This window comes from Pleurodeles waltl, chromosome 11 (assembly GCF_031143425.1).
Source record: "Pleurodeles waltl isolate 20211129_DDA chromosome 11, aPleWal1.hap1.20221129, whole genome shotgun sequence".
Classification (NCBI taxonomy): Eukaryota; Metazoa; Chordata; class Amphibia; order Caudata; family Salamandridae; genus Pleurodeles; species Pleurodeles waltl.
In genome coordinates this window covers 409,915,596-409,943,516 of record NC_090450.1, presented here as the reverse complement: position 1 = coordinate 409,943,516, position 27,921 = coordinate 409,915,596, and the positions used below count along the sequence as shown (strand labels likewise).

Below are 27,921 nucleotides of genomic sequence, written 5' to 3'. Positions count from 1 at the left end.
GCAGTCATCTTCTTGTCTCTCCTCAAGGCCTTGTGATTTCTGATGTCAATAGCTGCCAGTGACCACCAAAACATGGCAGGAAAAGACTCAATTATGAGGCAGGGTTGAACAATTTTATAAGTGCAGTTCTCAATTTACAATGTCAATAGCTCTAACTCAAGAAAATGTGAGACTTATTCCATTGCAAATGCTTGTTTTCTTTGGCTCCACCTATCTGTATCGCCACTTAGCAGTGGCAAAATGGCTACCATGATGAAGGGAGATCACCCTCTGAATTTAAAGTGTTATCCCTTGCCCTCACCCAGCAATCAGTCTACTTAGAGCAGCAAAGAGCTGATATCAGGCCTAACACGTTTGATACTGCTGAACAATAACCTGCCATACAGTGATTTTGAGGAGTGAGTCTACAGGCACGATTACCATCTTGGTAGACAGGGGAACTCCATCACAAAAGTGACGGATATCCCGTCCACCGTTTTATGATCCCACTTTATCCAATGGAGATCGTAATTTGTCATGTTTGTGACATATTCCATCCGCTAAAATCGGCTCTGCATGCTCGAAGTTGGTTCACCAATGTCCCCGCTCCCCCCACAACAAGCCCCATACCCCCACCAGCACCTCCGCCCCCCCTCCCCCACCAGATGACCTCCCATCACGAGCCTTAATCACATAGATCCGCCTTTTAAAAACAGATTATTACAATGCATTATTTTTTATAGCGTTGTCACTGTACAGTAGGGTGGCAACAGGCGCACTACTGTCTTATGTCCTAAAATAAAACTTTGGGGCATATTTATACTCCGTTTGCGCCGAATTAGCGTCGTTTTTTTCGACGCAAATTCGACGCTAAACTAACGCCAACTAACGCCATATTTATACTATGGCGTTAGACGCTTCGGGCGCCAAAGTGCCCGGAGAGTGCGTCATTTTTTAGCGTGAACCCCTTCCTTGCGTTAATGATATGCAAGGGAGGCGTTCCCGTCTTAAAAAATGACTCCCAGGCCTTTACGTGGTATTTATACTGCCGGGCAAAAATGACGCCCGGGAGTGGGCGTGGCCAAAAATGGCGCTTTTGCGCCGCTTTTTAACGCCTGGGTCAGGCATGGCGTTAAGGGACAAGTGGGCTCAAAATGAGCCCAGAGTGCCCTCCCCTGCCCCCAGGGACCCCCCCTGCCACCCTTGCCCACCCCAGGAGGACACCCAAGGACGGAGGGACCCATCCCATGGACATTAAGGTAAGTTCAGGTAAGTATTTTTTTTTTATTTTTTTGTGGCATAGGGGGGCCTGATTTGTGCCCCCCTACATGCCACTATGCCCAATGACCATGCCCAGGGGACAGAAGTCCCCTGGGCATGGCCATAGGGCAAGGGGGCATGACTCCTATCTTTACAATGATAGGAGTCATGTTGATGGGGGATGGGCGTCGAAAAAAAATGGCGCAAGTCGGGTTACGACGATTTTTTCGACGTAACCTGACTTGCCCCATTTTAAGACGCCCATACGCCATTTTCCCCCTACGCCGGCGCTGCCTGGTCTACGTGGTTTTTTTCCACGCACACCAGGCAGCGCCGGTCCGCTTGCGCCGGCTAACGCCATTCCATAAATACGGCGCCCGCATGGCGCTTCAGAATGGCGTTAGACGGCGCAAAATCTTTTGACGCTAAACTGCGTTAGCGCAGTTTAGCGTCAAAAAGTATAAATATGGGCCTTTGTTCAAAGCAAATGTGTTAGCGCAGAGTTAATAAACTGATAATATGCGTGCAAATTGCTAGTTACGCATCTTTGCTAATTCACTCAATCTTTCAACCTTCGGATGTCGTTAGATGCGCAGGCAATTAAATGCTATCTATCGCACTGGATAAGGATGTCACCTGCTATTGACAGCGCTTCGAAGCGTCGAGAGTGTGTTGCAGCGCTGTTTTAAATCGGGCATCCTTTTGAGGCAGTTGCATTTATTTATATTAGGATTAAGCAGAAAGCAGGGAAGATTTGACAGGAGGAACTCTGGCGTCCAATCTGGTTCATGTGTGAGTGTTTATAAAGACAAATCCGTACTTCCGCTCAGCGCTGTACATGGGACTTCGGAGCATTAGTACTACTGGAGCTGTTGCGGTTGTTTGCCACAGATTCAGACCCTGTGCAGTGGATTTTAGCAGAGAGTGGGAGCCGCACTTGTGGAAAATAGTTTACAGTAACAATACAACAGGCTTCAAGTAAAATAGTCAGCAGAGATCGCTCGCAGCCGTCTTGTGAGCAGGCAATTGTCTACAGGCAAGTGAAGCGGTATAATCAGATGCAGCACAGAAAGGGAACATGTCTACAGTGAAGGCCACAGAAAATACAGGAAGGGGAGAGTCTCAATTAAAGTGAAGGCCACTGCAAACCGCAGCATCAGCAAACAGTTTTCAAATGAACATTGTATTATCATCGGCTGCACCTCCTGCGACAGTGTGCCACGGAGCCTTGTAGCCCTGCAGAATGGGACACTAGGGGCCTCATTAGCAATGGTACGGAATACTGCAGTTATGTCCCTTCCTCAGGATTACGTTACCGAGGGGCCCTATAAATTAACAAGTGAGAGAATAATGGGGATTTTAAGGTTTTGTGGGAAACATGCAGGAACCTGGTCTGTGCCGATTACCGTGTGTTACGTTAAGTATTTCATTAGAGGACTGCTTATGTGCAGCCAGGGAAGCTCTGGGTAAGATACAGCGGGGCATATTTATACTCCGTTTGCGCCGGAATTGCGTCGTTTTTTTTGACGCTATTTCGACGCAAAACTAACTCCATATTTATACTTTGGCGTTAGACGCGTCTAGCGCCAAAGTCCATGGAGTTAGCGTCTTTTTTTAGCGTGGACACCTACTTTGCGTTAATTGTATGCAAGGTAGGCGTTCCCGTCTAAAAAATCGACTCCGAGGCATGTGCGTCGGATTTATACTCCCGGGCAAAAATCACGCCCGGGAGTGGGCGGGTCAAAAAAAATGACGTACGGCCGCTTTTGCGCCGTTTTTTAGCGCCTGCAAAAGGCAGGCGTTAAGGGACCTGTGGGCTCTGAAGGAGCCCAGAGGTGCCCTCCCATGCCCCCAGGGGCACCCCCTGTCACCCTTGCCCACCCCAGGAGGACACCCAAGGCTGGAGGGACCCATCCCAGGGACATTTAGGTAAGTTCAGGTAAGTGTTTTTTTTTTATTTTTTTGTGGCATAGGGGGGCCTGATTTGTGCCCCCCTACATGCCACTATGCCCAATGACCATGCCCAGGGGACAGAAGTCCCCTGGGCATGGCCATTGGGCAAGGGGGCATGACTCCTGTCTTTGCTAAGACAGGAGTCATTTCTATGGGGGTTGGGAGTCGTAAAAAATGGCGCAAATCGGGTTGAGGCGAAAAAATTGCCTCAACCTGACTTGCCCCATTTCTTGACGCCCAAGCCCCATATCCCCCTACGCCGGCGCTGCCTGGTGTACGTCGTTTTTTTTAACGCACACCAGACGGCGCCGGCGGCTAACGCCGGCTAACGTCATTCAATAAATACGGCGCCCGCATGGCGCTTCAGAATGGCGTTAGCCGGCGCTAATTTTTTTGACGCAAAACTGCGTTGCCGCAGTTTTGCGTCAAAAAGTATAAATATGGGCCCGGGTATTTCCGGTATTCGCACAAAATGAATAGCTCCATTGGTGTGGGTAACTCTCGCTACATTACCCATCAAAACGTATCGAGTCACTTGTAATTGGGGGTGGGTGGAACTTTGTGGAAGCTTGCAGATTTTTTATGCAACTCTGCGGAATTCAGCGGAGTAAAACTCCACCCGTTCCGCCCACCCCTATGATTACCTATCATTACAAGTTGCACTCTGAGGGTCCACTGAAAACTGAGGAATTCACGGGGAGTCTGTAATTCAGGGTCCGAATCCCATGGACATACTTCATTTTTGGTGGACTTTCACCTTGAGATTTCGTCTGCTTCTAGTAGCAAAAATATTCAGGTGACAGTTAAGAGATCTGGGGCTATCTGTACTAACACATTTTCCCATAGACATAGAATGGGTAAAACCCTTTGCTACATCTGGCCCCTGCTGTATTTCTGGAGATATCAGGGTTCTGATGACGGCAGTAACTTTCTTTGTCAGTCCCATGGGGATTAAGAGACCGCTCGTGAGGTGGGAATAAGTAGTAAATTTAGATGTGACGAGCTATACCCATAGAGAAGCTAGGAGGGGTGGATGTGCAGGTTTGTAAAATGCATTTTGTAGAAAGTAGTACAACCGTAGTACACCTTTACATACCACAAAATGCAGTTTGTAAATTGAGCATGGAGTGACCTTTGTTATAATATGAGAAATGTGGGAATTGGGAGTTCTCTGAAGTAAGACACTGCATATGAAACAAATGCTGCCCAGTTTGAGACAAATTCTTTGTCCCTGCACTGCATGGCCGTGGATAACTTGTTCATGCTCAGCAACTAAGGTGCCAGTTTCCTTTTCCCAGTACTTGCATTTTTCCCCAGCGGGCACTGATCACCTGTTTAGTGTCACATAGTGCTATCACCATCTGCTTAGATCTGGTGGAGTGCAACTGGTATGTATGTACGTTAGGAAGCCCTAACAATATGTGCAGGGAATCTGGAAATGGTAGGCTGTACAATGCAATCTATGTTACCTAGGACTTTTGACCAGTAGTTCTGATGTTTGAAGCAGTCAGCCATTATGTACAACAGAGTACTCCCACATTCCCTCGAATATTTGTCAGGTGGATCTGTGTCCCTCCTGTGTACTTTGGCAGATCTGTGACACCAATAACACATTGATTTTACACTGACATTTCTTGCCTTAGTGCTTTCAGTGGTTTTATACATTTTGGTGAAGATTAAGATGTCAAAAGAAAATGCAAAAAGAACAAGTGATGGACAGAATGCTGAACAATGTCAAACATTCACCCCCAGTACAGAGATCTGGGCCGAAATCCATCGTTTTTTTGCCACCCGTGCCATTCCAGTTTGGATCCAACCATATGCAAATCAGCCTTGACCCTGTTCCCCATGGGAACAGTCCAGCCTGAACTGCCAAGCCAGGTCCTCCCTGGACTGGAAACAAGCATCCTAGGACCAGTTTCAGGGTATCACCCTTCATCAGCCAGGCTAGCTTGACTCCAGTGGCATGGGGAGCAAGGGACCCACGTCTGGGCATACCCTTCCCACTTGGAGCAGCAAATGCAAAAAGAAAAAGTGATGGACGGAATGCTGAACAATGTCAAACATTCACCCCAGTACAGAGATCTGGGCCTAAATCCATCGTTTTTTTTGCCACAATAGATGTCCCCTCGACTTTATCCATGAGAGAGCAACCTAACTCTCCTTTTAGACCTTATCCTTACTTGGGTTTTTATGACTGTCTTTGTGTGTAATAGTATTTGAGACAGGTCAAAGTTGATTTTTTTTTGTTGAAGTCCTTTTTGAGGGGCATTACACCTGTCCAAACATTTTGCCTGGAGTTTTGCTCTGTTGGTCTTAGGACTCTGTGCACCTAACCAATGCCAACCAGTAATAAAGTGCTTGTGCTCACTCCGGTAAACATGGTTTGATTGGCATATACCTGATTGGCATATTTAATTTACATGTAAGTCCCTTGTAGAGTGGTATACAGGATACCCATGGCCTGTAAATTAAATGCAACCAGTGAGCCATAAGAACCTTACTTTAAAACATGTCCCAGGCCTGCCATCGCAGTCTGAAGGCAGTGCTCACTGCTATGTTGACTTGGTATTTAAAACCCCTTGCCAAGCCTTAAACTCCCATTTTATGACATATAAGTCACCCCTGTCAACACCATGGCCGCGCGGGCGCTCTAGGGCACGCCTGATACCAGAATCCGTGCATTACTGTTTCCACCACCCAGTCTTAGTCCAGAAACTGCCATTTGCAGAATCTAGTAGCTGCTGCAGCGCGCTATATGCGCATTATCTTTATTTCATGGCATTGGTCCCAAGTATAACAGCCATCTTGGGCGGGGCACTTTGGGCGTGACACATTGGGCAGGGCACTCTGGGTGTGGCACTTGGGGTGGGGCATTTTGGGTGTCGCACATGGGGCGGGGCACAAGTCTATTTAAGTGACCCCGCCCAGTTCTCACTGCTCACTATTCTGAGGATCTCGTGCAGACCGGAGCTTTTCTGTTTGAAGTCGGGTGTTTCCATGTTCCTGCTTGTTCACCTGGGATTTCCCCATGTTGAGGCATTTGAAGCAGCGAGTTGCAGACACTCAGGGCGGTAAGACGGATGGTGGTATATAGCTTCCATCATCTGTTTTCTTATTTGATAAAACTGTTTAAAGGTTGATATTCTTTTTTTTGGAGAAAGTAGTCATCTTTGGCAATCAGCTGTAAATATTTAAATTGATAACAAACTAAGCAAAAGTTTTGCTGTTACAGCGTTACCACTTTCTCGCGGTCACTTTTCAACTTCAGCTGCTTACTTGTGGAGTCGCTCTGTAGCAACAGAGATGCATTGTATAAGCGCAGTTATTCAGAAGAGGTTTAAATGGTTATGAATAAATGTTAAGGCAATAATTTGAACTCAAGGGAATATTTGATTATGGTTAATGTAAAATACAGACACAAACTGAAATTGTGTATCCTGGAAAGTTTTTGAAATGTGAAATAACATTTCTTTGAGTGAATACCGTGTTAACCTTTCATTTCTTGAAACTTATGAAAGGCGAGATGATTTACTATTGTTTCAAGCAACTGCTGGATTTATAGTTGACAGATTCTGAAGAGTTCTGTGATTGATATTTCTTTGTAGTATCTGTGATTCTTGTTTCCGCAGGTCTCCTTCCCCACTGTACCCTTCCTTAACTCCCTACCCCCCACTTGACCACTCTAAGACTCTGCGCTATTAAGGCTTGTAGAGTTGGAGCTGCCAGGAGGAGGGCCTATTGACAACAACCCGTGCACCCTGAGGATTTGGTCTTGCTGACAACCCCTGAGGTAGGCCCTAGGTAGCCCATAGGGCAGGGTGCTGTGTAATTAAAAAGTAGGAAATGTACTATTTAGTTTTACATGTCCTAGTAGTGAAAACTCCCAAATTTGTTTTTTCACTACAGCAAGGCCTGCCCCTCCCATAGAATAACTTTGGGGATTCCTTATTAGATTTAATAAGTTGTAATTCATAAACCACAGGTGGCAGATAAGTCATGTTTGGTATCTATAAACTTGGCATGCTAATCCCTCTTTAATGATAAAGTCATATTTATCATTACAAGTTTGAAAACAGCACAAAGAAAGCTGGCATTGTTCTGCCCTTAGCGCTCTGTGCCTGCAGCCTGCCTTAGGTTACATGACTGGCCGTAACTGACAGTTATGACTTTATGAATTCACCGCAGACAGTCACACACTAGCGGGGTTAGCAGAGCCTGAATGGGCCATTAACTAACTTGTTGGGGACGGAGCTAAGCACAGCTCCACTTGCACCTGAATGGGCTGGGCTCTGCCACCACACAATAGGCTAACAACCCTGTACTGTCAGTGCAGCCAGCCAGGGCAGGGAAGGCAAGAAACTTGTGGAACTTCAAAGAACCCGTCTGGAAATGTCTCCAAACGTCTCGAAGCAGGGCACAATGGTACAAAAATAGGGCTCTCAGACCCACTCTTCAGTTTACTACTGAACCTGCAGAAGGACTCTCCGAGGACTGCCTGCTGCTTAGACCTTCTGTGTACTCTGCCAGACTGCTGTGTACCTGGAAGGACTGCTTTGCTGCCTAGAGCCTGCATTGAAGCTTCAAAGACCAGCCCTGCTGTGGAGCCCTGCATCTTCACCTGCACTCAGAACTTCCAGAAGTGACTCCAAAGGCTAGTTTTGCTGGCCTCCTGTTCAGGGACATAAAAGGCTCCTGCCATCTTAAACCCACACTTTGACCCAGCCTGAGTGAGTCTTGAACTCCCTAAGATGGTCTCCATCCACTCTTGGACCTATGGTTGTGGTGATAAAGGTGCCCAGGTGGCCATGTGTTACAAAACTGAGGACTTGCTAATTTAAATCTTAAACTTAAAATTTCATAACTCTGGTTCTACTAATTGGATTTTAACGGTTTTGGTGTCAAATAATTGATTACAATGGTTTCTATTTGTCTAAACTGGGTTGGGATCTTTATTTTGTAGTATTTTTCACTGAATTGCGGTTTGAGTCCTTCGCCATGAAGAACCAGACCAATACAGTCTCCTGACCTGCTTCCTCATCCTCCACATGCTATGAAAGATCTTCAAGTAGATCCTGGTCTCCACCAAATGCACCATCACACAAGCCCTTGTTACCAGCCACCTGGACTATGGCAACACCCTGTATTCCAGAATTACATCACACTTCACAAAAAGACTACAAGTCATACAGAACTCAGCGACGATACTCGTCCTGAACCTCACCAGTTGGACCCACATCACCCCTCACCTAAGAAAACTACAGTGGTTACCTGTGCACAAAAGATGTCAATACAAGATGCTGACCCACACCTATTGAGCTCTTCATTACCAAGAACCAGCATGCCTCAAACACCTCCTCAGTTTCCACCTTGCCTCCTGGCCCCTGTGCTCGGCCTCCTTATCCCTCGCCCACACCCCAGCATCCGTTGCAGCAAGTGTGGTGCCCGCTCCTTCTCCTACCTTGACACAAAAGCCTGGTACAGCCTTCCCATCCAACTCAGAACATCACCCTCCCTCTAGGAATTCAGAATGGAGCTCATAACCTGTCTCTTCAAATGACACACCAAGCAGCCGGACCCAGCACCTGAATACCCTCATGGTTAATTAGCAGGCTATACAAATCCTTAATTGATTGATTAATAAATATTTAGCACATTGCCTCTAAGTTTAGCATGACTGATTTTTATGCAAAGCTACCCAACGTTAGGCATAGGCTAAATTAGTGACTTTTTGTGGTTCACCCTGCAAGAGATTGTGGTTATTGCTTGACCATGGATCACAGCCCAGTCTACTAACAGCCAAATGTCTTGCAAGGGGTCATTTCTCGAGCAATGTCTGATGACTGCACGACCCAGCCCAGTGTCTGATATGCCTATATCTTACAGCATCCTTAAGACCTACTTTCCTCTTTAGCTTCTACAGTGGCTTGATTAGGTCCTAATGAAAGAATTCCCATATCCTGATACACCCTGTTTGTTTCCAATCTATGAATCGATCTTCCTTCCTGGCTGAGGTGAAATCTGGGTTACCTCTACTGAGCAGGGAAGGGAATGAGGTGAGCGCCTCCTGACAATTCTAGCCATCTCACACCATCAGAGTGGATCTGGAGAAAAGGGATGAGTAGAGCACCAACTACGATATCTGTTATGTAGCCATGTCATTGTCCATATCTGTGTGCTTACAACAATGTGGTCAACATTTGGTGTCTGGTTTGACTCATTCCACCAGAAAACGCAGCAGTGAGGTTGGATAGATATTCAAGATGTTTAGTACGCCTCAGCCTCACTCCCTTGGCAGTAGGTGTATGGTGCCTTTTGCTATACCATGTTTCTACCAGCCAAAATAGAGTAATTAATATTTCATTGAGGTGTAGGAGTAGTCACAGGCATTTTGGAGCTACCAGGGATAGGATCTGAAAGAAAATAATTATCTTTGTCATAGCTCACCAGTCTCAAAAGCCCCTTTGTTCAAAATGGGGTATTTGGTTGGCAGTCAGGTTACTCCCTGTCCAAGCAAGGACCCTCACTCTAATCAGGGTAAAGGAGAATCACTCTCAGTTAACCCCCACTTAACCCCTTGGTAGCTTGGCATGAACAGACAGGCTTAACTCCTGAAGCAATGTGTAAAGTATTTGTACCACACACAGTAATACAATGAAAACACTACAAAATGGACATCATACCAGTTTAGAAAAATAGGTAATATTTATCTAAATCAAACAAGACCAGAACAACAGAAATCCAACATACACATGCCTAGATATGAATTAAAAAAAAGAATAAGAGTCTTGATCCTTGGAAAACAGTGTGGATGCTGTTGTTACACAAAGTACCTGGTTAGCGTAAAAAATAAAGCCCCACGGGCTAGTGTGCGTCGAACAATGGCAGCAATGCGTCGATTTTTCACTCGCAAGCGAGACCGTGCATCATTCCTTCTATGGTTGGGGCGGCATGTGTCGTTTCTTCTCTCCCGCAAGAGAGCGAGGTGTCGATTCCTAGACGGGCACCTTGGGTCCGGGCAGGCTTTGCATTGAGTTTTCATGCCCAGCAATGTTGCGTTGAGATCCGGTCACACGGTGTCAGGAAACCATAGCTGCATGGGTGTAGGAGGCAGGCCTGGTTTGTAGTGGATACCTAAGGTACTTACACCTTATAGCAGGTCCAGTTATCCCTTATTAGTGAAATTTAGGCAGTGCTCTAGCAACTTAGGCTGTCTAGAGGTAGCTGTAGAAGAGCAGCTTAGGCTGAACCAGGAGACATGCAAAGCTCCTGCAATACCACTATAGTTACACAGTACTTATACACAATAAAAAACAATACTCAGTGTTCCCAAAAATAAAGGTACTTTATCTTAGTGACACAAAGCCAAAAATATTTAGAGGCAATACTCCTTCTGGAGGTAAGTATTATACACAATATATAGACTAGTAACCAAAATCAGGTAAGTAAACAGTAATAGAATAGTGCAAACAGTAGAAAATACAATAGTTTGTAATGGGCCTAGGGGCAACACAAACTATATACTGAAATACTGGAATGCGAATGTCGAATTCCCCCCTAGTGTAGTGTAGTGTGTAGAGGGGTGCTGGGAGTGTAAGAGTACACCAAAGGTAAGTAAAGTACCCCACCACAGAACCCAGGAAAGCAGGAGTAAAGTACAGCAAGTTTCCTCAGGTCACACTACAAATCGTGATAAAGGATTATGCAAGAACCAAGCAAGACTGTAAGCAACAAACAATGGATTCCTGGACCTGAAGACCTGTGGGGAGAGGAGACAAAGCCCAGAAGTCAAAGAAGAGTCCAGGAAGAACAGGAACCCCTGCCACCCTAGAAGAAGGTGCAACAGTGGATTCTCCGGTCAGAAGAAAAGTACAGAAGTGCACCAAAGAAGATGGCTGCAGGTTCCTGCTTAGTGCATGAGATGTCCCATGTCGAGTTGTTGGACGCAGGCCATTTGTGTCGCTGGAGTCCACCAACAAACCTTGGTTCAAGCATGTACGCTGTTTGCATCAAAAAGGAGCTGCCTGGACCCAGGAGAGACCTGGGGGTCTGAACTTGGACTGAGAAGAGAGAGGGGGCTCTCAGCACTTCAGAGAGCCCTCAGAAGACCAGGCAGCACCCACAGGAGTCCCAGAACATGGGGACAAAGAAGTTGCAAAGTGCGGTCGTCGCAGCACTACACTGGAAGGTCCCATGCCGATAGAGAACAACACAGGGAGCTGCGCATCGCAGGATGGAGTGCCGGGGACCTGGGCTACACTGTGCCTGAAGAACTTTTGGAAGGCGTGCACAGACGCCCACGGAGCTGCAGAAGACATGGTGCATAGGGGTACTGACAAAGCATGGGGAGGCAAGTTCTTACCGCCACCAAATTTGAACATCTGGACCTTTGGGCAGTCTGGGTCACTTCGGTCCTCCACCTGTGTTCCAGGGAGCACGCTCATCATCAGGAGAGGAGTCCCAGAGTACCGGTTATTGTCACAGAAAGGTGCCTGCAGAAGCAGGGAAGTGACTCTGCCACTCCATGGGGTATTCCTTCGGTTCTTCTGGTGCAGGATGAAGACAGGCAGTCCTCAGAGCATGCACACCTTGGAAACGGTTGCAAATGCTGGCAGGAGCTGAAGTTGCAGGTCACAGGAGTCATCCTGGATACTTTGATGGAGTTACAGTGGTTCCTGAAGCAGTATGCAGTTGATCCGATGGTTAGAAGCTGAAGCAGAGTATGCAGAGAAGTCCTGGAGGAATCTTTCAAACCGAATCTGAGGAAACACCCAGACGAGAGACCCGAAATAGCCCTGAGAGGGGGGTGGCTATCTACCCAGGTATGCACCTATCAGGAGGGGTCTCTGATGTCACCTGCTGGCACTGGCCACTCGCAGGTCTCCAGAGGGCCCCCAGACCTTGGAATCCAAGATGGCTAACGCCAGGGACACACTGGAGGAGCTCTGGGCAACACCCATGGGGTGGTGATGGACAGGGGAGTGGTCACTCCCCTCTACTTTGTCCAGTTTCATGCCAGAGCAGGGACTGGGCGTCCCTGAACCAGTGTAGACTGGATTATGCAAGGAGGGCACCGTTTGTGCCCTTCAAAGCATTTCCAGAGGCTCTGGGAGGCTACCCTTTCCATGCCTGTAACACCTATTTCCAATAGGAGAGGGTGTAACACCCCTCTCCTAAAGGAAATGCATTGTTCTGCCTTCCTGGGATTGAGCTGCTTAATCCCCAGGAGGGTAGAAACCTGTCTGTGAGGTGGCAGTAGCTGGGGCTGCAGTGGAAACCTCAGAGAGCTGGTTTGGCAGTACTGGGGGTCCATGGTGGAGCCCCCAGGATGCATGTGATTGCCCCCCCACTACCAGATTTGGATTGGGGGGACAATTCCATGATCTTAGACACCTCACATGGCCATATTCGGAGTTACCATTGTGAAGCTGCATATATGTATTGACATATATGTAGAGCACGCTTATAATGGTATCCCCTCAGTCACAAAGTCTGAGGAATTGGCCCTGGACAACGTGGGGGCACCTTTGCTAGTGCAAGGGTGCCCTCACACACAGTAACTTTGCACCTAGCCTTCAGTAAATGAAGGTTAGACATATAGGTGACTTATAAGTTGCCTAGTCCAGTGAAAAATAGCTGTGAAATAGTGTGTGCTCTATTTCACTCAGGCTGCAGTGGCAGACCTGATGAAAGGTTTGTATGAGCTCCTAATGGGTGGCAAAAGAAATGCTGCAGCCCATAAGGGTCTCCTGGAACCCAATGCCCTGAGTACCTAACATACCATACACAAGGGACTTATAAGGGGGGGTCCAGTGTGCCAATCAGAATTGGAATATGGAGTCACTAACCTGTAGTGAAGTATTTGGTAAGTAGAGAGAGCATAACCACTGGAGTTCTGATTAGCAGAACTTCAGTGACACAGTCAAGCATACTGACAACACATATATGCCACAAACTATGAGCACTGGGGTCCTGGCTAGCAGGACCCCATTGAGACAGGCAAAACACACTGACAACTACTCACAAACAGGCCGAAAATGGGGGTAACCATGCTAGAAAGAGGCTACTTTCTCACAGTGGGGCTCGCGTCATTATCAGCAGCCATTAGCTGGTGTTGCGTGCCGTTTCTCCAGCCACGATGCATTGATCTCCCAGCTGCGGTGCAGGTGGAACGTGGATTTTAGCCACGAGTCCAGCGGCGCGCCGTTTATCAGCCGCATTGCGCATGGTGCATCAAAAGTTTCCCCGCACGGCCATCTGTGCATGGATTTCTGTCCTTTTCCACCAGCTTCACCTTTCAAGGGCCCAGAGACAGGTTAGGGAACCACTTGGCAGGGCAGGAATCACAGCAGAGAGTCCAGGGGCTGGCAGAGAGAAGTCTTTGATGTCCCTGAGACTTCAGCAACAGGAGACAAGCTCAGGTCAAGCCCTTGGAGATTCTTCACCAGTGTGAAGTCACACAGAAGTCAGTCTTTGTCCTCTCTCAGGCAGAAGCAGCTACTGCAGGCCAACCCAGGAAAGCACAACCATGGGCAAAGGGGCAGTACTCTTCCTCCAGCTCTTCAGCTTTTCTCCTTGGCAGAGGTTCCTCTTGGTTCCAGAAGTAATCTTATTTTCAGGGGTTTGGGGTCCAATACTTATACCCCTTTCTGCCTTTGAAGTTGAAAAACTTCAAAAGAAAGTCTCTCTTGTTTGCAAGATCCTGCCTTGCCCAGGCCAGGCTCCAGACTCACACCAGGGGATTGGATAATGCATTTTGTGAGGGCAGGCACAGCCCATTCATGTGTAATTGACCACTCTCCCCTCCCCTCCAGCCCAGAGGACTCATCAAGATATGCAGGCTACACTCCAGCTCCCTTTGTGTCACTGTCTAGAGGGTATTCACAAATAGCCCAACTGTCAAACTGACCCAGACAGGCAATCCACAAACAGACAGAGTCACAGAATTGTTTAAACAAGAAAATGCCTACTTTCTAAAAGTGGCATTTTCAAAGTAACAATCTAAAAACCAACTTCACTAAAAGATGTATTATAAATTGTGAGTTTAGAGACTCTAAACTCCACATTTCTATCTGCTTTCAAAGGGAATCTGCACTTTAATAACATTTAACGTCAACCCCCATGTTAATCTATATGAGAGAAAGGCCATGCAACAGTGAAGACTGAATTTAGCATTATTTCACTGTTGGAACATGTAACACACATCAGTACATGTCCCACGTTTAACATACACTGCACTCGCCCATGGGGCTACCCAGGTCCTATCTTAGGGGTGCCTTACATGTAGGAAAAAGGGAAGGTTTAGGACTCGCAAGTGGGATAATTGCTAGGTCGAATTGACAGCTTAAAAGTGCACACACAGACACTGCAGTGCAGGTCTGAGCCATGTTTACAGGGCTACTCATGTGGGTGGCATAACCAGTTCTGCAGGTTCACTAGTAGCATTTGATGTACAGGCCCTAGGCACCTCTAGTGCACTTTACTAGGTGCTTACCAGTAAATCAAATATGCCAATCATGGATAAACCAAGAGCTAATACAATTTATACCAAGAGCAAATGCATTTTAGCACTGATTATCAGTGGTAAGGTGCCCAGAGTCCTAAAGCCAACAAAAACGGGTCAGAAACAAATAGGAGGAAGGAGGCAAAAAGATTGGGGATGACCCTGCAAAAAGGGGCAGGTCCAACACCCTTTATACCATGTCTGTAATTTTCTCTGGATTTCAAACAAAATGGTGTTTAGTTAGATTGAGCTGCAAGTCTTGTTTTAGATTCTCCTTCATATAGTACCATTCATCCATTGGAAAGGGGATTATGACATTTATCTTAGAGATGAGGTGTCTAAAAAGTGCAAGATTACTTAGCTGTGATTTCTGAAAGCTGACTTTCGAACCTAACGCCCTTTTTATGCCTTTTATTTTTCCAGCACAGAAATCAGCAATCTAACTTGGGCTTGCAATGGTCAACTGTATGTCTTCTGTAAACATCATTATTTTACCCTCATCTTTTCTTTTCTTATCTGAATGTCCACAATATCTTTATTTCTACATACCCTGTCTGCAAAAGGCTCCATCGATAGAGCGAAAATCAACAAGACAGTGGGCACCCTTGTTTGGTGCCTCTAATATCGGATAGTAGGTGAAAAAGGCACCATTGTCTATGACAAATGAGAACAAATATGTGTACCTAGCCATTATCCACTCCCAAAATCTGTGCCAAAACCCAAATACCTCCAGTGTCCAAATTAAGAATCGCCAGCTTTCCCAACCAAACAATTTCTCACTGTCTTAAGTAAGGGTGGGTGGAGCTCACAGAATTCTACTCGGTGGAATTCTGTGGAGTTGGCTCTGTCGGAGTGCCGCCTGCACTAGCACTCTGGCTTGAATGCGCCCGATCTCAGAAGTGCTAAGCAGGCCCGACCCTGCATGCTGTAGGCAGCAAGAGTTGCAGTTTCAGGCCACTTATGCCGACACAGCCCACCGGCCTGCAGCCTGCAGCCTGCTGCTTTCCACCACACCTGCACACTTCCCTTCACCAACTGCCCTACTTCACCACCATTGCAATCGCTTCCTCTGCACTTACACACATCCTCAGACTTCCCGTTCTTTAGGGATCAGCACTAGCAGCAGCAAATCAGCTCACCACCAGCAGCCTGGTATTTTCACAAAGTGCCTAGCTGGCTTGACACTGGGCGCTAAGGCACTCTCTCAGTCCACACACATCTCTATGTGGCGGGGCTGCCATACTACCACTCAGAAGCTGATGCTCCCCCAGTCTCCAACTCTCCCTGCTGGCCTCAGCACTGTACCACAAAACACCACTTCATTTCCCAGGTGCTCTGGGGAGACAGGTTCTTTTCAAGTGGAGCTCTGACTGCATGTTTCATTTTTTCCAATGTGTCCAAGCACAGACCACCCTCATATGCAAATACTGTCCATTCCCAGCGCCAGCCCTCGTGTGCTCATAGAAGAGAAAGCAAAATGAGGATCTGACCAGGGTCCCTGTTGACAGCGGCTTGCTCTCTGCCTCCCTTGCCTGTTGTATGACAAATGTTGTCTTCATTTTGGGCTGTGTATTAAGTAGAGCCCAGTTATGGACCATACAGCACAAGCGCAGACTGTCTGTGCTTGCGCTGTGTAGCCCATAACTGGGCTGCAGTGCGCACCCTGGTGAGCTCTGCTCCGCTGCTGGGCTAGCTGAGTTTTTGGCCAAACTCCACACTCCAAGCGGAGTGCCAAAGGCTCTGTTAACTCTGCCAGCAGAGAGGAGTTCACTGCCCACCCCTAGTCTTAAGCTATTAGAGCAGATTATTTACAAGTGCAATGGACATTGTCTATGCCATGCCACATTTCCCAGGTGTTATCTTCACCATTCCTCTTCTCTATAGATCCCAGCAGGTCATAGTCTATCATCTCAGATGTTATGAGTTTCTATCTGGTAGACAGGATGCTCTTGTATATCTTTGCATCCACATTTAGAAATGAGATTGGGCTGTGTGAGCTGCAGATAAAGCAAACCTGTGTTGTTTGAAAGGGTTGATCTGAATCATGTTAGAATATGAAGCTTATAACTTTATTTATGATAGGTGCCCACACCTTTCAGTAGGTCTTACCTTACTTAGAGGTGAACCTGTTGGTGCCTGGGGCCCTCTCTCCTTCAGTCTCTTTATCCTTAGAATGAATGCCTCAAACTCTGTTGGTCTGTCAATGTGATCTTGTGACAATTTGTATTGTTTGTTCTTCACTGTGTACTGTTCTATGTGGTTATTTATAGGGGTCATCTGCTCTATATGTGTTCATAAATAGCACCAAACTCTTGGGATGTTTCCGCGTCTCCGACCTATGTGCGGCCATGCCGCCCCCTCCACCTCTCGCACCCTGTCCCCATACTTTTTTGCCTTCAATTTACAGGATAGTAGCCTCCCTGCTCTTTTCCTTCTCCGCATAGTAGTATTTCTGGTTGACCCAAACTAGGGAGCATTCCTATTATTCAATTCAAGTCAGTAAAAACCGTAATCATTCTATCCACCAATAACGCTACTAGATGCCTTCCTATTCTCTCTCACTCAGGAGTGAGAAGTGGAAATCATTCACATCTCCCCACTCATCACAGATTAGTTAAGCCATTGTGCCCCCACCAACTGAGGAAATGTGATTGAAGGCACCCCAGCCCCATGAGAGAGTAGTTTAAGCTTTCATCCTCCACACGTTAGAGCAAGATAAGTGGAAGTCCTTCTCTCATGCACCCAGGAGAAAGTAGTGTAATCCATCCAACCCTTCCATGGGAGAGTGTGGAATCCTGACTATTCCCCTCATCCAGAGAAGGTACAGGGAAAACCGCAATCTCCTCTCCCCCACCCTTCAGAGAGCAGTCGAAATCATTCCACCCGCCCGTAAGAGGGTGGCGAAAGCAGTGCTATCACACTACTCTTCCTGACAAGGAGAGCGGAGGCGCAGCCATTCTACTACAAACAAACTCAGGGGAAAGCGATAAAAAACACTCTCTATCCCTTGCTTTCTGTAAAAGAAGAATGAAAAAGACATCCCACTCTGACACATAATGGACAGTGTAGTGGAAACAATCTGACCCCCATAAGCACAATTGCAGAGAAGTGGAAGCCATTCTACACTCATTCACACTGAAGAGAGCAACCAAAGATGTATTATTTGCACTCATCCTCCAAAGAAAGATGTAGAACTGATCCTTCACTTACACACCAGTGAGAGAATAGTGGAAGCCATATTACTCTCACTACTCAGGACAAAGTAGTAGCAGAAACCATGCTACTTCAGTCGATTTATACAGAGTAGAAGGAGCCACCCTAACCCTCCTCCATCACCCTAGGCTCCAAATCTAAGGAAGCTACATAAAGGTATGTTTTCCTAGATACTGCATTTTATCGATAATGCTAATGACCATGCTGCAATTAATTGTGCTACTGCTAGCACTTAGCTCAGCCTGATTCTACTACAACACTGAAGGGTAAGTTATGACAGAACCACTTTACTGAACATCTCTAGTAGCCCTGAAAACAATATCAAAGATAATTAAACATGAACATACCTCAATCATACACAAAATAACTGGAGACCAGGTACCCAGGTCGTTTGACCTAACTAAGAAGCCACCTTGACTTCACAGCGAAATCTTTAAATACTACCAAAGATGTCCCCATGTTCTCCTCTTTGCTGTTTTAACAGAAGATACGTGTGTACTTTTGACATAAAATGTACACCATTTATCTTGTATCTAGTTGATTTTGTTAAATATTGCTTATGTGTTCAGATTTATTACCCTTCTCTGTGGATTTGGTTGTGCAGTGAACACGCTTGAGACAAGGCACTTTTCGGCACTGTAGTCACCAATAGTTAAGGCAACTTTGTGGTCTTTTTTTACTCCTTCCCTGTGACCAACCCCTGCCCTCCATCTCCACTGCTGTCAGGTGTCATCTGCCCCTTGTTTCGCTGTGGACCATCGGGTCACTGGTGGCTGCAGCTTGCCTGTCAGCCGCTTACACTGTAGAGTGGTGCGGCGCTTGGACAGAGCCTGCATGTTCTGTCGTTTAATTTTTGAAGGGCTCTCTGGATGCTTTGCCCTTCTACTGATAAAAGATGGCTACATTGTTTTGCTGATCTTTCAACAAACCGTGGTTTTTCACTCCTTGGTGTTTGATCCTTTAAAAGTCATTTTGTTTTAGTTTTGACAAAAGACGGGATATAAAATGTCTCTGTACACAGTCCTTTTAGTAAGGTTAGTTTAGTTTAAAAGGTTCTTTTGCAGGTGAAGTAAATGCTGAATTTGGAGTTTCTCAAAGAAGTATCTTCATTATCAAATCTTCAACAAAATGGGAGTTCCCTCGCCGCACTCTTTCACCTGCCACTGGGGACATCATGACCTGGCAGTGTAGTTACTGATGTAATACCCTAGAGGGCATGGTTAAGGAATCCCCATTTTAATTCAATATAGCATATCTCCTTTCTTTATAACAACAACAAATGAACATACAAATTACCATAAGAGTGACTATATGAAATAAAACTTCAGTGATACTGAGTAAAGATCAGGTGATTCATGTTGAATATGGAACAATCACCCACACCCAATCTACCAAATTTATACATAAACTACATCATAGCTTAACACACAATCATAAATGGAATATCAGATGAATTAACACAAAACCTGACAAGTACACAATGTTCTCTGCAGGTATCCCCACATGAATCAAGAACCACCCTGTCTGGTCATTGCAATCTACTCACCCCTTCTCCTGCTGCAATCTCATCTCTACTTTATGGCACTTCTACTCGACCCCTCACGTATAGGACGCTCATCGCCAAATTGAAGTAATTGTTGAATCAGGAGTTTTTTACAAAGCTGTCTTTGTTAACAAACGAGCACCGACATGGGAGACCCCTCACCTGCTCTCTTTTGACTAACACTCAAGTCCTCTAGAACCTTAAGACCTCACTTAGAACTCTTGGGCCCGTATTTATACTTTTTTAGCGCTGCATTTGCGTAATTTTTTTACATAAAAGCGGCGCAAACTTACAAAATATAATTGTATTTTGTAAGTTTGCGCCGCATTTGCGTCACAAAATGGCGCAAATGAGGCAATAAAAAGTATAAAGATGGGCCTTGATACCTTGGCAGTGTAGTTAGTGATCTAATACCCTAGAGAGAATGGCTAAAGATTCCCCCATGCTAATTCAGTATAACAGCATCCTTATCAACTTACAGGCTGCTCACCTGTATAAGGTTATTTAGGGGTTTTCTTATTTTTTAAAGAAATGTGTAAACCCTATTACTTTTTTTACTTTTTCTCAACTTTTTGATTTTAAGTGGTGGAAGGCATTGAGAAAGCGGATGAAGGAAGTAAACTCTTCCAAAGCTGGAACTGGCTTTGGAACTAGCTGGGGCTGACTCGGTTGTGGATGAGGAAGAACAGATACAGAGGAAACATCAGGAGTCTGGTGAGGGGATTCCCAGACTCAGTACGAGGCAGGCAATCCAAATGACGGTGAGTGCCACTAAGAGATTCATGCATTGGGCTAGTGGGATTTCTATTGTAGCCTCTTTTGACTAATTGATTTCTCATGTGCCACCATGTGATCAGGATGAGTCGCCCTCCTCGGTTTCTCAGGAAGGCAGGAAGTGTAGCTAAAAAAGAAAGGGGTGTCACAATTACAAGAGGTTTCTCAATTACAACAGGGCCACTTGGTGCATTCAGATCTCACCTGTGAGTTGTATTATTATGAGGTTCTAAAAAGAGAGTCAGAATTGTTATTTTTTTGGGTGACACCTTTTTAAAAATGCAACTTTAGCTGTAGATCCCCTTCGAAATTATATATCTTTACCACTAACAGACACAGAGGGATGACTATCAAGAAGTTGGAAATTAAGGGGCCTCTCTACTCGTGGATACCCCAACTGTTTTGATAGGGTACATGTGTTGCAGCAGCTGTACTTTGACCTCAGTTTTATCACTTTCTCACTCAATCTAGGTTTGGGATTTGACTCCATTGAATTCAGTTGCAGAGTTCATGGGCCACTGGATTTGTTATCCTATAAGCAAGCCCTTTAGAAATAACCTTCACTAAGTTTGCGGGCGGCATATACTTCACCCTTAAATTATCTGCTTCACCGCACATTGATCCTTCAATGGTTGCTTTTTTTTGTCTAAAAAGGACAATGACGAAATAAAAGATGGTTAATAACTCCCTGAAAATGTCAGAACACATTGTTAGATATTTTAGACCCTCTGACCCAAATAGTGAACAATACTCATGAGGCAGCCAATTATAGAAATAAAATGAACCAGCCAGTGTTACACGCTGGAGTCAGCTTGCTGTACTTCTGAAACGTAATGGTAATGCTTCCCTTTCAGCAGAATATACGAAAACCCTACTGATGAGCACTGATCTGAATCCGGCACTGATGTCAGATACGAAGCTTGTAGTGGGTGCAGAGCATCTCTTTTGAGAGAGATTTGTGAAGGAAATATCAGTCTCTGTCCATATCTGCACAGCACTCTTTCTGAGCCCTCACCAGCAGTTCTTATTCATCCACCTTCTATGTCCCCCGAGCAGAACATTCATCACCCTACAGTGACAGAGGCTGCTATACTCCCTTTCAACCCCTGCTAAGGGTTAGTGGTCAGGACTAAGCCACACTGGCAAGGGCCATTCTTGCCCCAGTAATACTTGGTCATCTACAATTAAGTATTTTTCCTTGAGAAAGTTAGGTAGTCGACTCATCCTCTTTCTCAGACAGTGGCTATTTGTTATGTTAGATTATTGGGTTTTGCAAACAATTCAGGGTACGAATAGAATTTTGCTCTAACCAACTTCAGCTAGCTCCTACTTGACCAACGTGTTTTTCCAACCCAGATAAGAGTTTTGTGTAGGAGGAGTTTCAGAAGCTGTTGTTAGAAGAGCGATGCATATCATGTCTGATCATGTGAAGAGTGTTTGTCAGCAATTTATGTTTTGGTAGGGAAATGGACCAAGACCTCTGAAAAATATCAAATTGTGGAATGGCTTTGTCCTGGACAGTCATTTTGAGATGGAATGTTTATGTTGTATGAGAGACTCCATTCAGCTGGGGCATTGGATGTTGAAGGTAGACTTAAAAGATTATTTCATGTTGTTTCCTGTTCATCGGTCTCGGGTTCCAGGTTTCTATAGGACAGAAGTGATTGGCCACTGCACCAGTGGTATTTCATCACCCAAACTCTCTCTGGAGTCCAGCTTGGGTGAGTCTTTTTGCATCCCAGGTCAATTGCAAGTTTCCTTGGTTCTCACCTAGAATGGGTTGTCTTTGGACAATGGTTCTGCTTCCAGCAGGCACAGAAGACAAAATGTGGCTCATGTTGGTGCTACTTAAAGGGTTGGCTGTAACGTTATGATGGTCATATTGTCAGGTCTGTTTGCCTGGCCTAAATATTGTTTTTCGTTGCACTTAGAGATGTTCAGTAAAGACATTCTGTCATAATATTCACCTACATATATTTTGTAGAATCCATACATCCTAGCACATAAGTAGAGAAGATTTGACATTGGAGGTACTTGTTCATCCTGAAGCCAATCCTTAAGTTTGGCAAGGATAACAGTTCAATTTATATTGCCTAGGTTAGAACAAGGGATATTGCAGTGAAACATCTCCTTCCTTATCTTTTGGTGCAAGTGACCGATTTAACCTTACAAATGCAGATTTCAGTGCGGCCAGCTCCTTGGTTAAAACTGCTTCGTGGTAAGACACCAGGTATTGTTTGCATTAAGTTCATACACCACCAAATCATCTGAGTCTGATGCCGCACATAGTTTGAAATCTAGCTCCATATTTCTTGTTCAATAATCTGTGTATTAAGATTTCTCTAAGCAAGAAGTAACATAAAAGTGTTTCTCTGCAAGGAAGATGGCACCTCATTTATCACCTGTTACTGTTGAGATTGATGCTACAATAGAATGATTATAAAACATAAATCCATAAACATTGCACACAAAAAAGGAAATAAAGGTTGCATGGATCTTACTCTGGTAACTCAGCTTTGAAGTTAGGGGGGAGTCCAAAGAAAGTAAGAACAGTGTATTCTTTAACACATGTCAGAATAGCATAGTATCCAACACATATTTCTAAAAAGGGATTTGTCCTTCATCAGCAGCCATAAATTCACATTCTTCTCAACATTCCATGCAACTTCACATTCTGTATGTCACCATTCCAAAGCATCTCAAACATTATGTTGAAAATGGCCCTTTCTCCATGGTCATCCCAAGACTTTTTGTCTTTCTCCTCTCTTTTTCTGACCTTGTTATTGTGGGATTTAGGACTCTGTGCACTTTACCACTGCTAACCAGTGCTAAGGTGCTTATGCTCTCTCCTTAAAATGTAGTAATATTGGCTTATCCACAATTGGCACATATAATTTACTTGTAAGTCCCTATTAAAATGCACTATGTGTGCTCAGGGCCTTTATATGAAAAGGTACGAGTGGCCCAGCATCACTGATTGTGCCCCCCACTACAGTAGCCTTTCGAACATGTCTCAGCCTGCCATTGCAGAGGCTTTGTGTGCAGTTTTAAACTACCATTTCGACCTGGCAAGTTCACCCACTTGCCAGACCCACACCTTCCTTTCTATTAAATGTAAGTCACCCCTAAAGTAGGCCGTTTTTAGCCCTCAGTACAGGATGCAGTGTATTTAAAAAGTTGGACATGTACTTTTAAGTTTAACATGTCCTAATAGTGAAAAACCATTAATTTTGTTTTTCACTACTGCAAGGCCTATCTCTCCTCTAGGTTAAAACTGGAGTTACCTTGAAGTTGCTTTTAAGAGTAACTTCCAGTTGGGAAAAGATAGAAATTTGGAGTTTGGTGTCTCTATATTCACAATTTAAATTCCCAATTTATGGTGAAGTCGGATTTAAAATTGTAATTCTGAATAAGATACTTTTAAAAAGTTGGCATTGTCTATCTTTAACCATTCTTTGCCTCTGCCTGTCTCAGAATACACGTCTGGGGTTGGTGACTGCTGAGTTTTTATGCATTCCCTCTAGACAGTCATGCACAATGGGAGCTTAGGTATGACTTCATGGGCCTTAATTGGCCATTAACTGGCTTGATGAGGCTGGGCTTAGCACTGCCTCACTTACACCTGAATAGGGCTGTCTCTCCCCACACAAAGGGCTGCATAACCCCCTGTAGAGTGTCTGGATCCAGTGAAGGAAGAGCAGGGACCTTGTGATCCTCAAAGGTCTTTTTGAAGTCTCCCCCACTTCAAAGGCACATTTGGGTATATGTTCTGGGACCCAAACTCCACAAAATCAGACCTCTACTGGAACCAAGGACACGCTGCCAGGGGGAAGAACTGCTGTGCTGTTAGGAAGGACTGCCACTATGCAACTGCATTGCTGTGTTGGCCTACTGCTTGCTGTGTGCTGTGCTGTAGGAGGGACTGCCACTTAGCTGCTTGCTTTGCTGTGTTTGCCTGATGCTTCTTGCCTGGAATGAGAAGGACTAGGCCTGTTCTCTACATCCTTGAACCCAAGATTCTTCAAGGGCTTGTTGGCTTGCCCCCTGTCCTCCGCAGTCTCAGGGACACCAAAGACTGCCTGCATCCCTCCTGGTACTGCTGGACTCTGCCATGTGTAAATCCTACCCTTGCTTGAGGTGCCTCCTCCAATCCAGGGCCTCGGACGTGGGTTCTACAGCTAATTTCTGCAAAACCTGACGCATTGTGCCCTCAATGTCAACAGTACAGTTTCAGCAGACCCTGCATGGGTTCTGTAGCTGGCATACCCTTCATCACGGCCAGTCTGAACTTAGGACTTGCACTGATCCCTCACGACCTCAAGTAACCTTTTGACCGCTAGTGACTTGTAAGCACTGTTTTTACATTTAATCTTTAAAAATTAAAATCTCATCTTTTACTTATTGGATTTTTGTCATTTTGCTCTTGTTGTACTCAGACAAATATTCTCTATTTTTCTAAACTGGTGTGGAGTCTGTTACTCGTGTCTTTCACTGTGTTACTGTAATTTAAGTGTTGCACAAATATTTTACATGTTGCCTCTTAAGTTAAGCCTGACTGCTCTCTGCCAAGTTACCAGAGGGTGAGTATGGGTTAATTTAGGTTGTGTATCTGACTTACCCTGACTAGGACTGTGGTACCTAGTTGGACAGGGTGCGTACCTCTGCCAACTAGAGACCCAATTTCTAACACACCTAACCAACAGGGTGACTGACACTACAAAATTGTCTTTTCTAAACTCAGAACAAATAGACAAGGTACTATTTTTTGTCAAACTCACACATCTTCCACTAACTACAGAAATACACATTTTGGAAAATAACTAAAAACATCATATATTAAAAGCTGCACATCAGACCTCAAACAAAACACCACTCCTAAAAAATACTGATTTTGACCTCTATGCATTACCTCCTAGACAATACAACATATTTCTTCTCTCTCTCCCACAAAGGACAAGAATGTTCCATTAATTCTAAATGCCAACACAAAAAAATGCTCACTATGACTCACGAGCAGCTATGTTCAGCTTTATTCTAGAAACCCTCTCACAACATTGCACAAGTACATCACACTCTTAATCTGGCATACTCTTCTAAGGTGCCAGTCTATGCTAGCTAACAGCAAATACGTGCTCCTCACACATTGAGAAGACTACACAGAAACATCACGCCACCTCAAGCAGCATCAGCATGTTCTAACTTTCAGCACCTCTCCAATCAAAACTGAAATAAGTAATCACACGTGACTCTTTCCAGACATTAAATAGGCAAATGTAGAGCAGAAATGTCGCCATACTGGTGGAATTTCCACACTTGCAAGTAACGTCAGCCCCAGGTTGCAAAAATAATAGAGGTCTTTGTGCTGCAGCAGGCAGATTCCCATCGCTCCACACTGTTGCGCGCGCTCTTCTCCGCAGTTGCTCACTTGCTGGGTCTTCCTGCAGCAGAAGATGTTAAAGAGCGTGACTCGGGCAGCAATCATTCTGTTTCAGCTGTCACTCAGAGCAGGAGCTTGGAGTGACCCTGGAACAAACTATTTGCTCCAGCCAGATGTCACACCAGAAGATTTTATGTCTGGTTTGTGTCACTTTTTTTTTCAAAGACCCAATGCAAATTCCTTTTTAGTATTCACAAAGGCATGCAAATGTAGTTTTGCGTGGCTTAGTACTAAAAAGTAACGTAATGTAGCTCATTGTGCTGCCTTGCATTCCTTTGCGTCAGGGAGGTATTTCCAACGGGTGGTGCATGGTCGTTTCCACTCATCCATCCATGAAGTTTGATACAAACCCATTTTTACAAAGAGATGTAAAAATGGGTTTGTGCCAAAATGCTGTGTCTGCCTGGGGCTGGCTTACTGAGGAGAAGTACCATTATTTCTCCCCTGAATTTCTCTTTGCAGGTGTGCCTCATTCTGTAGGACACATACAAAGAGGAGTAGCCTCATGGGATAGTTTCTGCGCAGGAAGGTACGCCTTCCAGCAGGCAAACTATCCTGACCACATCGCGCAAGAGTTCGTGTGTAGACGCTTGGCGGCCCAAAATGCATCATGCGCATGGAGAGAGCACAGCGCCACCATTTGTTTATAAGATGTGGTGCAGTTCTGCTCTCTCTAGAGCGGCAGCTTTGCTTGCTGTGCTGCGTTGTAGCAATTGTTGTAAATATGCCCCAAAGGATGATGCAAAAATTCACCTCGGAGGAAGTCGGACAATTTAACAAACCAAAATTATCCGACTTCGCCCAGCTGCTACTGCTCCGGTAAAAATTCACACATCCCTACGCTGAACAGTTTAGAAACTCTTTGAAGACTCTTTTATTTGAGTAAGCAGTACCTTATTCTCGTCTTCTCTTGGTTCTGGTTCAATTAGTTTACCAGCGTCAGGTCACTTTTTCGGGTAAGTGGCGCTTTATAAAATTAAATACCATAAAAAAATAACACAACCTTGAAGAGAGTTGTGTAAATGTCGTACGTATATAGGAATACGCTACATTGGGCAATATTATAAAAAAGTTCATCTAAAATATGTTTTAAGAATTAAACACATTTTTGTTCGTACTAGTGACAAAGTAAATACCACCACACGGCTTTCAGAAACATCGTAAAATCTAAAAACGAAGAAACTATATGCTATTTCAGCTACATGATGTGTTCAATGCCGAAAGAGACAGTGAACTAATAAAGATGTGCCCGAACGTTTCTTCATTTACTGGGCGACATATGTTTGTCTCTCTGACGACAACAACCACAATATAACTGTGGACTCACAGAGCCCCTGACTATAAAATAACATGAGCTATGCTGAACTGGACGCGTGATTCAATATATGATTAACAATAACACGCGGTGCAAAACAAATTGTGTCCTGATGTTGGTACATTAACACACTTCATGGGATGCTTGAAAAATAACAAATTTAATGTTACCTGTGCCCTTTTATTCTGCAAATGCTGGATACGAGGAAATTAAAGTGCTGTCAGCTAAGGCGCTAGGCTGCGCCTTTCCACGAAGGTGTTTGTTGTCTATAACTGAGGCAACGTTACTAGGTTGGTGAGCCTGTGAAGCTTGAATGGGCAGGCCCCATGGTGATATTTGAAAACAATTAGTGCTAGGAAACACAAATGCCAATGATACACACTAAAAAGCTGTGTGGTTAACGTTCATTGGAGGTGGCTTTATGGTTTAGTGCCTGCATCAAAGCTACCTTTATAAATATGCAAACGTGCACGTGTGTGCATGTCTGTATGTTAGTGAATGGGTGCTTTTGTCTGTATGCTTTTATGTGAGTGTTGCTGTGCGTAGATAGCTCTATGTTAGAGTGTGCGTGTGTGAGAGAGAGTGTTAGCATGGGTGTGTGGCTCTCTATGTTTGTATGGTAATGTGTCAGTGCGCATGCTTGCGTTAGAATGTTTGAGTGTGTTGATATACACCTCTCTACCTGATTACCTATGCACATGTGTTTTGTGCATACTTTTGTGTGTTAGAGTGTGTGTGTTACTGTGCATATGTGCCTCAACGTATTGTTTCTGTGTTTTTATATGTTTGTGTGAATGTTAATATGGGTATATGTCTATGTAGGACTCCATGGTAATGTGTTGGAGTGAGTGATTCAGTGAGTGAGTGGGTCAATCAGTTAGTGAATGAGTCAGTCAGTCAGTTTGTGTGTGTATGTGTGTGTTTGTTATTGTGCATATGTTCCT

At 44.9% G+C, this 27,921-nt stretch overlaps 1 protein-coding gene across 1 annotated transcript in view; it reads right to left on the bottom strand.

Annotated features, from left to right (window-relative positions):
- APOBEC4 (apolipoprotein B mRNA editing enzyme catalytic polypeptide like 4) overlaps positions 1 to 27,242 on the bottom strand; it is a 42,274-nt gene extending 15,032 nt beyond the window's left edge. The window contains exon 1 of the mRNA XM_069213740.1: positions 27,148 to 27,242. The gene's annotated coding sequence lies outside the window, so the exon portion shown is untranslated. The remainder of the gene's footprint in view (positions 1 to 27,147) is intronic.
- Positions 27,243 to 27,921: the final 679 nt, after the last annotated feature.